General features: G+C 46.2%; 1 protein-coding gene across 1 annotated transcript in view; it reads right to left on the bottom strand.

Moving 5' to 3' along the window:
* The window catches only part of DPF3 (double PHD fingers 3), a 293,574-nt gene that overhangs the window by 256,839 nt on the left and 22,915 nt on the right, over nucleotides 1–13,820 (bottom strand). The gene's annotated exons all lie outside the window — the stretch shown is intronic.

Consider the following 13,820-nt stretch of genomic DNA (forward strand, 5'->3'; position numbering starts at 1 on the left):
AACCCCACCCCAGGGGCTTGAGAGACTTTACAAGGATCAGGGGCTGGAGGACTGATAGGCAAGGCTGGCTCCCCTTGAAACGCCCCATTGGAACAGCCAGCAGCAGGTCCCCAATCTCTTGTCCCATGCTGACGCCTGTCCTAGGACCTGGAAGAGGACCCCAGCAGCTTAGCTGGCTTTGCCCTCCAGCTTTGTCCTCCACAACTACAAGACAACTCAGAAGTTTTTGACTGGTTTGTTTTCCTAACTCCTTGTTGGAGCTGTCCTAAAAACAAATCTTTTTTTTTTTCCTTTTTAACTTTTTTTTATCCATCTTCTCCATGGAACCCTCAGGTTCTTAACTCACACTGCATAATATGGATCTTTCCAATAAGGAGATTGCAGTTTCCATTTCTTCAATTAAACAGTTCCAACAAAGAATTCATTGAGATGAATGTGCTTATCATGAACCAGGTAGCATGCTTTTCCTCCCTAAACCACACACAATTAACATATAAATGGCCTGGCAAAGGGACTTCTTTGGGAAATGGCAGATTATAACTCCACTTGCTCCTTCACTTCTGAAGCTTTTTTTTTTTTAAGGAGAGAGAAAAGAACAATTTCCAAAGGAGAAAATGTCACAGATGGCGACAAACTGGCTTCCCGAGGGATGATCATTTTGATGCAAATACTCTTTCTCCAAGTGAAAAAACGTACAATGTACAAAGTGTCCACTTGAGGATCTGCGCCTCCTATTTGGGTAATCGCCTTCGACGGTGGGTACTGAGCAGCCAAATGATATGCCCAGAAAGGCAGCCAATGAGAGAGGTGCACACGCCCTGCATCCTCATTGGCCAGGCTGGGCACCAGCTGGAACCAGGGCCAGCTTTGAGGACAGCAGCGCGACTTGATAGGATTCTCTCTTCAAAGCATAGAGCAAACATCAATTAATCCTCAAAAGACGCTTTCAAGGAGAACATTATCCCTTTTGAGGATGTGGAAGCTAAGAGGGGCCGCAGGTAGTTGAAGGGACAGCGGAGGAGAAAACAGAGCCCTGGGCTCCGAGATCAGTTCTCTGGAGAGAGTCAAGTTGCAGGAGATGGATGAACCTACAGAATCAGGGCGACGGAGGAGGCTGCCAAGGAGCCACTGCTTCTGAGGGTGTCCCCCAAGGCTCCCATTCCAGAGGAAGCTGCAAAGTGAAACAGGGTGAGAGCCCTGATCATGGCTCTGTGTACACCAAGCTGGGAACCAGAGTTCAAGTGATTGGACTTGGGCTTAAAACCCCTTCATTAGCACCTAGGTTGAACACGGAGGGGGAAAACTGAAATCTGGATCCAATTTGCCACACCGAGCCGGTTTGGGCACCCCCACCCTGTCTCTTGAAAGGGGGAGGGGTTGGATTTGTGTGTGCACTCCAAGGCCATCCCCCACCTGGCTGGTCTCTCCATCTCAAGAGGACCAGTCCAGAAGTTCCCACAGCTCACATTCGTAAGGATCACAGCCTGTCACTGTGTTTGGCAATAAACATCACACATTCTCACATTACACGTTTATTCAACCTTTAATATTTTGCTGCGAGATACCTGGAAAAGTTGTATGCCACTGATAAAAAAAAAAAAAAACTGTAAAAACACCCCACAATCTCTTCTCCACACACAGGCAATAACCTTACACAGGGATTTCTACGGTCAATGTTTTTAGTTTGTGTTTTGTCAAACACTTCAGTCGCTTTCTTTGCTGTACACAATGTGCTGTATGCATCACTAAACAGAACCCATGCCATGTGCAAAAACAGGCTTGTTGGAGATGCTTAAGTTTTTATAGAAAGGCTTTCCTAAAGAGTCTGAATGAGTTTGGGCTTCCCTGGTGGCCCAGTGGTAAAGAATTTGCCCGCCAATGCAGGAGATGTGGGTTCGATCCCTGGGTCCGGAAGATCCCCTGGAGAAGGAAATGGCAACTCACCCTGGTAGTCTTGCCTGGAAAATCCCATGGACAGAAACTATCAGGCTACAGTCCATGGAGTTGGGTCACAAAAATGTCAGATACAACTAAACAACAACAAACTGAATGAGTTTGCTCTCAATTTACCATGTAGTCAAAGAAATACAGGAAATCACCCTATGACTGACTTTTTTTTAAATTTAAATACCAACAACTATTCTGACATAGCCTTCTGTATACATGTGTATGCTCTCAGAGCCATAGAAAATATCTGGAAGGAGATACAAAAAGTGTCCTTAACTGTGGGGAGCAGAATGGGTAAGAGGGGAAGAAGTCTTTTTTATTTTTTTTCTGTTCTTTTTTTTTTTCTTCTCATTGCATGTCCTGTACTGTGCATTTTTTACAATCAGTATGTCACTTCTTAAATGTTTAAAATTATGAAATGAAAAGTCACTCCAAGATCATTTTTCCCCCATGGGTTGCATTTTGTCCCCATACCCCTGCAAAGTAAGCAAGTAAGTCTTGGAAACAGCTTGCTGTCTTTTACAAAAAATATTACACACCTTCGTCACGATATTGTCAACACGCAGGCTGCTTCATCCAAGCGAAGAAAGGACAGTATCTTGAAACCTACTTCACAGAGGAGGGTGAAGCTGTATCAGACAGAGGCAGAAATGTAGCTCCAACACCTAGGAAACAGCTGAGGCTTCTAGACTTGACTTCCTTAGGGATTATCTGAGAAACAGCTGAAAAGCCACCTTTCTGCACAAATCAGACATAGCTCCTGCTCCCAACTCTTAGTCTCTATGAATGGCCAGAACACACAAACTCACAAAACCAACCGATAGGCTAGAATCCCTCCAGTTATTAAAATCATTTTTTTTCTTCTCTTAAAGAATGGACTTTTCAAATGACACCAACCTCTTTCATCATTTAAGTGTTTATTTAGAGAATACTGCTGTTGGAAGCTTGAGAAATGGAGATCTAAATCTCAGAGGGCCCTTATCATTTGCAAAGTAATTAGAAATGAAGTTTAAAAAAACACAACACCCTGGGGTTGAAGTGATGAGGCCAACAGGAAAATCCAATTCATTTACAAAATTTTCACTTCCATCTGTTTTCCTCACGAATACTGCTAGATACAGTTATTATCAGCAAATCAGTGACAAGGAGGCTGAAATGAAGGAAAATGTACACTCTGGGTCTCTTGAACTCCTGGCATTTGGCAGAGCTGTGCAGCAGGATCAAATTGTCGATTTCAGCCTGACCCTGAAATCAAGACTCTAATAGTCACAGAAGTTCTGCAGCTAATCAGTTACTCTTCACACTTCACTCATCAGAATCCTTAAAGTCACCAGAGGGAGCCTGCATTTGCAGCACACCAGAAAGCATTCCTTGGGGGGTTTAGCTGTCCTTCCAGTTCTACTTTTGCCCTCTCCTTCCAGAGACTGATTTAGAAACGAAGGGAAGAAGGCTAAGAAAACTCTCACCTTTAATATTAATAAGAATTGCGCAGTCCCCGGATGATCAGAGCCCAGACTACACAGGACATGAAAGAACGATTGAGACTTTGATATGAAATATGAAAAAGTAACAGGCAGAAGGGGTGGGGAGACCAAACTGGGAGGCCCAGGGCGCAGCTCCTGAGCTCCAGTCCTGACTCGCCAGCGACGATCACTCTGATTTATTAAGCAAGGATGATGTACACTTACCTCGCCACCTTTTTATCTGTGAGATGAATGAAATGATCTCTCAAATGGCTTATTTGTCATGACAGGAAGAAAAAATACAACACAGTACAATACAAATAAGGGAACTAGGAATTGAGCCCACCCTTTGCCTTCTTTTCAAAGAGATTTCCCATATGCCATCTCATCATTGTCCCTGGTGAGATGTGTTATGTGCTTAGTTGCTTCAGGCATGTCGGACTCTTTGCGACCCCATGGACTATAGCCCACCAGGCTCCTCTGTTCATGGGATTCTTCAGGCAAGAATCCTGGAGTGGGTTACCATGCCCCACTCCAGGGGATCTTCCCAACCCAGGGATCAAATCCAGGTCTCCTACACTGCAGGCAGGTTCTTTACCATCTGAGCCACCGGGGAAGCCTCCCCTGGTAAGATAATAGCCCGTTATTATTAGCCCTGTTTTATAGAAAAAGCAACTGAGGTACAGAGTGGGGAACTGACTAGGGCAGTGTGGTAAGTAGAAGCAGTATTGGTCGATTCAGAACATTGAAATGAATTTCAGTGATATGGGTCTTGGGTTGAGTCTGGAAGGCTCAGCCACCTGAGGGATACAGAACTCAGACCTCCTCTGTACCAGCCTGGAGCTCTCTCCTTGAGCTCGCCCTACTTCTGCACAGAATCTTTTAACTAAGACAGTCTCAGAGTCCCACTGGCCAAGGGGATAGTAGGGAAAGCAAAGGCCTCTACTGACTCTCTTTTTAAAAAAAAATTTATTTATTTGGTTGTGCCTGGTCTTAGTTGCAGGCTTTCCTGATAGCTCAGTTGGTAAAGAATCTGCCTGCAATGCAGGGGACCCCAGTTCAATTTCTGGGTTGGGAAGATCTGCTACAGAAGGGATAGGCTACCCACTCCAGTATTCTTGGGCTTCCCTTGTGGCTTAGCTGGTAAAGAATCCGCCTGCAATTTGGGAGACCTGGGTTCAATCCCTGGGTTGGGAAGATCCCCTGGAGAAGGGAACAGCTAACCCACTCCAGTATTCTGGCCTGGAGAATTCCATGGACTGCATAGTCCATGAGGGTGCAGTCGGACATGACTGAGTGACTCACTAGGTCTTAGTTGCAGCACGTGGGATCTTTAGTTGTGGCATTCAAACCCTTAGTTGTGGCACGTGGGATCTAGTTCCCTGACTAGGCATTGAACACAGGTCCCCAGCTTTGAGAGCATGAAGTTTTAACCACTGGACCACCAGGGAAGTCCCCTCTACTGACACTTTAACCCATGTGTCAGTTTGGTCCAAAGCAAACATGGACATCCTTCAGTGATGAGGCCAAAAGAAGATGTCGAGGCCAGGAGTGAGCACGTGGGTGGTGTCAAACCTCGGGGTCAGGGAGTGGTTAATGGCTCAAGGCATGTGTGGTCAGCAGCAGCCCCAGATAATGATTCCTGCACTCAGGTGTAATTTCTATTCTTATGAAATGTCAGGCATTTGAGAATCTAAGATCAACCACTGCTATCAAAGATCTGGGTGAGTTGGAAGGAAAGACAGAAATAAGTGTTCCATGAGCATCTTCTAAGGCCTGGCCTGTTCTTTGGATCCTCACAGAGCTCATCTCAAGCAACAGCTCCAGGCAGGCACGACATGGACTGTCTCCCTTGACAGAGCAAGGAAGGGGACATCTCTGGTTCCTCCCAACCCAGGCACGTTATCGGTCACTGTCCTGTCCCCTCTCCATCACTCAAATTCTTTTCTACCACAGGATGCTGCTGGGCTTCTCTGATGCCACAAAATCTTGTCCCCCCACCCCAGACCCTTCTCTCTGGGGCAGGAAGAGAGCATCATTCCCTCTTCTCTTATCACCCCAACTGTAGCCAGGAGGACCCCTCACCAGAACACCCTCAGTTTACTCAGGGACCCATGAGGCAACACTGGGGGAGGCGAGAGGGGTGAGGAGAGAGAGGAAGAAGGATGAGAGAGCAGCAGCCCGCCACTTCCGGAAGGATGCGAGCACTTCCCAGCATGCTTCGGGAAAGCCCCCCAAAACCAACACCGCTCCAAGAAACTACATCCCAGGAATTGCAGGGGACCGAACAGACCCAGGTGGAGCACGGCTCCCAACCCACCTGAGACAATATTTTGAAAAGAACTCATGTGATCAGGGAAGAAGGAAAGACCATGTTTAAGACCTGCCTCCCACCCCCCCACAACACACATACACGCCTTTTCCTAGCCTCCACTTGGAGCAAACAGTGAAGCCAACCCAAACCCAGAAGTGTGAATAACGCATGGAGCCAGCTCAGGCCTCCCACACAGGAAGGCATGTCAGGCGGCACAGATGGCCGCCTCATGCACACAGGCCACAGGTCTGCTGTGGGGACTGAGATGCCAGCACCGCCCCAGTGTTCCTCAGTAACCAGGCAAGAAAACGTGGGGCTCCCCCAGAGAGCTATGAAATGTGAGGCGAGGTCTTACGAGTGAATGGGGACATGCCAGCCGTCCTGGGGCAGACACCAAGAGCTGGAGTGATTTGTGAGCCCTCTTTTCATGAGTTAATTTGCTTCCAGCAGATTCCATTAGTGACCTGACAGACCCTGGGCCTGGAGGAGGGCCTTGGAAGAGCTACTGAGTCAGCAAACTGAAGGGGCGACAGGGAAGGCCAGATGTCTTGCACCCAGCCCTTTGCCCGGCATTTCTATTTGAAGAGCTTAGAATAATTATTTGCAAAGCTCTTGTTAAGGCAGCACCACTAAGCTACCTACAGAGAGAAGACGCACGAACCTTGACCACCAAACGGCCAACCAGAAGCTGATGCAATACAGGAAAAGGATTCCCACATGAAAGAATCTTCGCTTCCCAGTGGCAGGAAGAAAGCAAAAGTCATAGTTATAGTTGAACCGTGAACAAGGTTGCACCGTGTTCGATCTGCAACCAGGAACCTGAGGGGAATGGAGGCGGGAAGAGGGCTGAACTTTCTGAGTTCCAGTTGACAATTCTAGTAGAATAAGAAAATGATGGAACTATTAATACCGCTGCTGCTCTTAGTACAAATAATAATAATTACAGTTAACATTTATTTGGCCCCTAGTATGTGCTAAGAGGTCTTCCCTGGTGGCTCAGACAGTAAAGTATCTGCCTACAATGCAGGAGCCCCAGGTTCAATCCCTGGGTTGGGAAGATCCTCTGGAGTAGGAAATGGCAACCCACTCCAATATTCTTGCCTGGGAAATCCCATGGGCAGAGGAGCCTGGAGGGCTACATACAGTCCATGGGGTTACAAAGAGTCAGACACAACTGAACTGACTTAGCACCATGCATGTGCAAAGAACCATGCTACAGGCTTTTAGGCAATATCTCCTTTACTCTTTGCAACAGCCCTTTGAGGTAGGCAAACTCTGTCGGTAAGAGATGTCTCACAGCCATGAAGTCACGAGAAAGATTCAGAGAAGAACCAAGCCCCAGGTGTGTCTGACTCCACGCTTGTGCACTGGACCACTTTGCTACCACTCACTCAGTCTCATGGACCGGAGACAGGGCATTGAAATGGGACTCTGGCTCCAGCCCTACACACACCCTAAGTAGCTGTGGGATCTCGGCGAGTGATTTCAACTCATGGGCCATTCTACCCCATAAGATGACTGAGTAATTTCTTAAGGGTCCCCTCAATTCAAACTACAGTCCCTGACCACCAGAATGCCATCTGAGTTGATGGGGGAGGGGATATATAAACATTACTCAGGCACAGCCCTGCCCTCATGGACTCTGCAATCTAGCCCTGCCTTATGCAAAAGCTCAAGATCTTGGGTGTCCTATTCAGTGATTCTTTTTTAATATACCACTAAAAAAGTTTTTCTGACAGTCCATCTTCTATTTGCTCTTCTTTGTACACAGGCATAGAGAGGTATCTAAAAAGACGTTCATCTAATGGATCTGGAGTGATTATTTTTGCTCTCATCTTTTTACATTTTTGCACTGCTTGAAATTTTAGTAACAAATATACATCATTTTTGTAAAAATAATAAATTCATTTTGAAACACCACTAAAACAATAGTATATATGCTTGTTTATATGCACATACATATATCCACCAACCTAGACAGCATATTAAAAAGCAGAGACATTACTTTGCCAACAAATGTTCATCTAGTCAAAGCTATGGTTTTTCCAGTAGTCATGTATGGATGTGAGAGTTGGACTATAAAGAAAGCTCAGCGCTTAAGAACTGATGCTTTTGAACTGTGGTGTTGGAGAAGGCTCTTGAGAGTACCTTGGACTGCAAGGAGATCCAACCAGTCAATCCTAAAGGAAATCAGTCCTGCATATTCATTGGAAGGATTGATGCTGAGGCTGAAACTCAAATACTTTGGCCATCTGATGTGAAGAACCAACTCATTGGAAAACACCCTGATGCTGGGAAAGATTGAAGGTGGGAGGAGAAGGGGACAACAGAAGATGAGATGGTTAGATGGCATCACCAACGCGATGGACACGAGTTTGAGTAGGCTCTGGGAGTTGGTGATAGACAGAGAAGCCTGGAGTGCTACAGTCCATGGGGTCACAAAGGGTCAGACATGACTGAGCAACTGAACTGACTGACATATATACACAGACATATATATTTCAACATTAACTGGATATTTCATAATATTAGGAAATTATGAACTCCAATGAGATTGTGACTATGATTTTATAAAGAATCCTTGTGTTTTGTAGAGACCTACTGAAATATTTACAGATAAAATGACATCTGAGATTTATTTCAAAATATCCCTGGTGTGGAAGGGTCAGGGTAGGCTGTTGGTGAGACTGGCTCTGAGTTGCTAATTGCTGATGCTGAGTTATGAATATATGAGGTTCACTATACCAGTGATCCCCAACCTTTTTGGCACCAGGGACTGGTTTCGTGGAAGACAGTTTTTCCATGGACAGAGTGGGGTGGATGGTTCAGGTAATAATGCGAGCAATGGAGGTGCCGGGGGTTAGGGACCCCTGCACTATATTATGCTTGAAAGTTTTCACAATATACAGCAAAAGAGGAACCTCTTTCAAGGACAACAGGAAAGCAATATTTCCCAAAAGCTAGCTAGGTCCCCAGCCAGCAATCTTTCTACCTAAGCTTTTCATCACCCTAGGCTAACTCTTCTCTTTCACTCTTACAGTTTAACTTCATTTTTCCTGTGGCTCTCTTCCACTCCCACACCATTCCCCCAAACTTTCTAAAATCATCCATCAGGTCTGTTGGCATACTCTGGTACCTAAGCCACTGTATCTGATCTTACCCCTGCCCAGGGGACAGAAGGGATGTGCCTGAGCAATGCTCCCACACACTGCTGTTCAAAGTCAGCTACTATCAGGCTCTGTTTATTTAGAGGCAGAACAGCTTGACTGGTGCAGGATGGGTTTCACTCATCCATTCAACAAATACTTGCCAATCTCCTACCTTGGGCCAGGCACTGAGTCAGGGGCTGGGGATCAGTGGTGAATGAGACAAGAGTGCCATCCACACAGAGGGTGAGCTACTGGAGATGTAGCGCCAAGATTTAGGGTCAGGGGTCTATTCTCTAAGACACCCTTGAATCACATGGAATCTTGTCCAAAGTAAAGAAAGACGTGATCTGAGGTCAAGAGATAGAATTTCACCCAGCCAAATGTCCTAGATGGCAGTGGTTAGTGCCAGTCTCAGGCATCAGATGACCTTTACCTCGGACTCTATTTATGCTGAGGTTGGAACGTTATATAAAAAGTCCCATAATTGTTCTTCTTCCATGTATCTCACAAAGACATTTCTAAATATTTGTGGAGAGAAAGTGCAACAATACTTGAAAGATAGGTTCTATCAATCTGGATCCTTGGTTCAGATTTTTTCTGTATTAGAACCTTGTTCTTGAAAGGTACGTTATGTCTGAAGCAAGGTCCTGTATCGACCCCTCACTGTGTGTAGCAGGCTGCGGGCAAGACACCTACCCCAACCCAGTTCCCAATTTCATGGGACACAAAGACCAGACCAAAGTAATCACTGAGTCGGTAACTGATGGCCAAGGAAAGGGCAGTCAGGCTTCACTGCATGCCACATTCATATCAGATTTTTTATACCTTTTGCTGCCACTTGGGCAAAGTTTTCACATCCATGTTTGATGTTGAACTAGGTAAAGTTTTACTAGCATGCATGACTGTAGCAGTTTTTAAAAACAAAACTTCCCTTCCAGGAATGACTTCTATGACCTCAATAACACAACCAGAGGCCTCCTATGTAAATGCGTGGTCATGGGAAAACGTTCAGCAGTGTTCAGTGAATCACTTACGCCTGCACTCAGGGCACAAAGACTTGCAAATCAAATGTTTTGGCAAGAAAAGCTCAATCTGGAAAAACCACAAACATTTTCAAATTTTCTTTTTTTATCACAATAATAGCAATAGAGTGTTATGAGTAAAGGTTTTAATTTATTCATCAAGACAAAGGGTCTATTCTCATATTAACTGTGGATTTACCATTCACTGTTCTAATAAAAATGCATGCTTTGCACACTCTCCCCCACTGACTATAAACTCCAAGAGGAAAAAAACATTTCAATGCTACTTTTATGTTTTATCCTCAGCACCTAACACAATGCCTGGCAAATAGTTAATGCTGGTAAACATTTCTTGAATTCAGTCCAAGTATGATTTAAAGAAATAATTTTTTAAAAATAAAGGGCAATGGTACAGATCCTGAGCAACCAATTTGCATCCAGGTCCCAATAAGACTCCCTGGACCACATCCTACTCTCTTCCCCAGGTGGAGGTCAGCAAGGGCAGGTGCTGGGACTTCCCTGGTGGTCCAGTGGTCTGCGCTTCCTCTGCAGGGGACTTGGGTCCCACCCTTGGTCAGGGAAATTCCACATGCTGCACAGTGCAGCCAGAAAAAAAAAAAAAAAACAGGTGCATCCACACCCTTGCCTATTGGACTTCTTCACCTGGATGTTGACTGAGCATCTCCAGCCTAACAAGGGCAAAGCTGGGCCCACACATGCCCACTGCCCCTCGATCCTCACCATCTCAGCAATTCCATTCTTTTACATGCTCAGGTCTAAAACCTCGAAGTCATCCATAATGCCTCTCTTGTTGTCATACTCCACTTCCAATTTTTCTGCAAAAACTGCCTTCCTATCTATAATATGTATTCCAAATCCAGCCACTTTTTACAACCTTTACAATTACCACCCTGGTCCCAGCCGCTGCCTCCTTACCCATTTCCCTGCTCAGCCCCTGATTCATCTGTTTACCCTCAGCTGGGCAGCTAGGTTGATGCTGTAAAAACCCTCCAGCAGGTTCCCAACTCCAAAAATAAGCCTAAGTTTTCCCACTACTCTCCCCCTCTCTAATTCTACTCCAGCCACACTGGCATTCTTGCTATTCTGCAAAACATCAGGCAAATTAAGTAAGGACCACCTCAGGACCTCTGCACTCACTGCTCTCTGCCCTGAATCTTCTTCCCCCAGATGACCCTCAAATGTCACTTTTCAGTGAAATCTCCCCTGGCCACCTTAAATGTCCTCCCCAAACCCCCTATTCCATCCCCCTCATAGACTTAATCACCATCCCAGTCATTTACTTACTTAGATCACCATTATCTGCCTCCACTAGAATGGAAGCTAGAAGAAGGCCAGGATTTTGCTCTTGTTTTTCATTGCTGATGTCCGGTACTCAGAATAGTGCTAAGTACTTAGTAAATGGGACTTCCTGCTGGCTCAGGGAGGAGCCAGCAATGCAGGAGCCACAGGTCCGATCCCTGGGACAGGAAGATCCCCTGGAGAAGGAAATGGCAACCCATTCCAGTATTCTTGCCTAGGAAATCCCATGGACAGAGGAGCCTGGCGGGCTACAGTCCATGGGGTCGCAGAAGAGTCGGACACGACTTAGCAACTAAACAACAACCCAGTAACTATTTGCTGACTTAATAAATTAATCCCAGGACACCTGGAAATATTCTTAACTCCACATGACAAGGGGAAAAATCTTGGAATCCCCTTACAGACATATGATCCAGTTCATAGCAAAACATAGGTATTTCAGGCCTTTCTCAAGCAAATAAATAAGCTCTAATGAATTTCGAGAGGGGAGGAAACCTCATTTCATTTTTCCTCCCTCTTACCCTTCCTAAATCAGAGACCACCTCCCCTCTTCTCAGGCCCAAAGCTGGAAAACATCTGTGCAAAGTATTCAAAAGGAGGTGCAGGTACCACCAGATCCAAAGGCAGCTCCCGCCTCCAAGTCTGAGGGGGAGATGACTGAGAAAGGGAAGAGAAATTAGCACAGAGATTAGAAACGCATGTTTAAAAACCCCTTCCCAAGCCATGAGTCAGCTGAGTGAAGCTGGCATCAGGGTGACAGATTAATTTCATGACCTTCTTGCTTTCATTAGGAACTGCGGAACTTTAAGTAACTGATGTGTAGAAAGGGGGCATGTATGTCCGCCCATATGTCAATAGAGAGAGGTCTGGTGACAAAACAGGATGCTTTCCAAAACAACACGCATCAAACCACCTACTGTGTGCCCATACAGCGCAAGGTGCTGGGGACCCAGGAAGGTCCAAGATACGGTTCCTTCATGCGAGGAGCTTTAACAGGTGGAAGTGACCAGCCCAGACTCAGCTCACCAGATGTCACTCTGCTAAGTGCTCCACTGGGACCCACAGAGGGGCAACTGATTCTGGTTGGAGGTGGCTGAGTTCTTGAAGGGTGAGTGGGAACCAGATGTTCACCAGGAAGAGGCGTAGGAGACAGAGGAGGTAGAGACAGTCAGAGAAGCAAAGGCCCGGAGATGGAAAGTCCATGGTCTAGCATGATTCAAGCTCAGAGTTCATGGACAGGTGGTGCAATGTGAGGCTGAGTCGTCATGCTAGGGAGTACCTCCTCTGAGGAGTGCCCCGTGGCCCGTCCAGCAGAGCAATTCCTCCCCTCCTTTGTATCTCATCATGCCCTGTACACACTCCCCAAAGCACACTCCCAGCCCAGCAGGGCCTCAGCAAAGGGCATCAGCAGTTCCCTCTGCTCGGAATACTTTTCCCCCAGCTGTATGCACATGCCACTCCTTCTCATCCTGCAGGTCTCTGCTCAAACATCACCCTCTCTATGAAGCCATCTTTGAATACCCTCTCCAGGGGGCAACACACACACATGCACCCCTCACCCTCACTTTATTTCCCCACAGCATTTATACCTGCATTTCTGTCCACTGCTGGCATGTGGCTTCTACGAAGGCTGGGACCTTGCCTTATGGACTGGCTGTATCCCCAGCACCTGCAGTGTGTGGCACATGGTGGAAACTCAATAAATAGTTGATGAATGAATAAAAAGCACCTGTAACACGTGAAGGTCAAGGTTGTGTATACCTGTCTCCACCTACAAGGTTGAAAATTGATATGAAAGGAAAGACTGTGCTCTCAGTTCTCTACCCAGCACCTCTCACAGTGCACACAATTGGCACTCAGTAAATAGGCAATAGATGGGTGGATGGAAAGGATAGGTGGATGGATGGATGAGTAGTTATATGGATAGATGGATGAATGAATGGATGGATGGAATGGATGGATGGATGGATAGATGGGCAGATGCAGGCATGGATGGATAGACGGTTGGGCAGATGGGCAGATGGATGGATCTACAATCAGTAGGTGCTGGTGCAAGTAAAGAGAAACCAAACAGTGCAGAGCTCTCCCTGTGGGTAGGGACAACTTGACATGGGGAGAGATTACAGGTTGGGAAGTCAATTAGGAAGCTCCTGCCAGCATCCCTGTGAGTGCTTCTGTTGCCTGAATGAGAGGCGAATGGATGAGGGGATGGAGTCCAGAGGTATTGCCAAGGTTAAGTCAACAGGACTTGGGGACTAAGTGTATATAGGAGTGAGGAGAGAGAAGAGCCAAAGATGACCCTGAGGTTTTTGTTTAAACGATAGTGAACCCCAAGAGGAACAAGCAGCATAAGGGGAAGAAGAAAATTTTATTTAGAACATAAATTTGAGGAGGGACAACCTGATGGAGTCAAATAGGCAGTAGGATAGTCAGGAGGAGAGAAGAAGATCAACTCATGCGTGCCAGCGGAAGTCATGCGAATCCACTTATTTGTTTCCACGTCTGAGCACCTTCCATTGCTCCAGGCATTTACTATGTGCTGAGACCATGGATGCTGCAGTGCCCAAGACAGGTACGGTCTGTGCTCTCGTGGCACATAAATTCC

The sequence above is a fragment of the Bos taurus genome, chromosome 10 (assembly GCF_002263795.3).
Source record: "Bos taurus isolate L1 Dominette 01449 registration number 42190680 breed Hereford chromosome 10, ARS-UCD2.0, whole genome shotgun sequence".
Lineage (NCBI taxonomy): Eukaryota > Metazoa > Chordata > Mammalia > Artiodactyla > Bovidae > Bos > Bos taurus.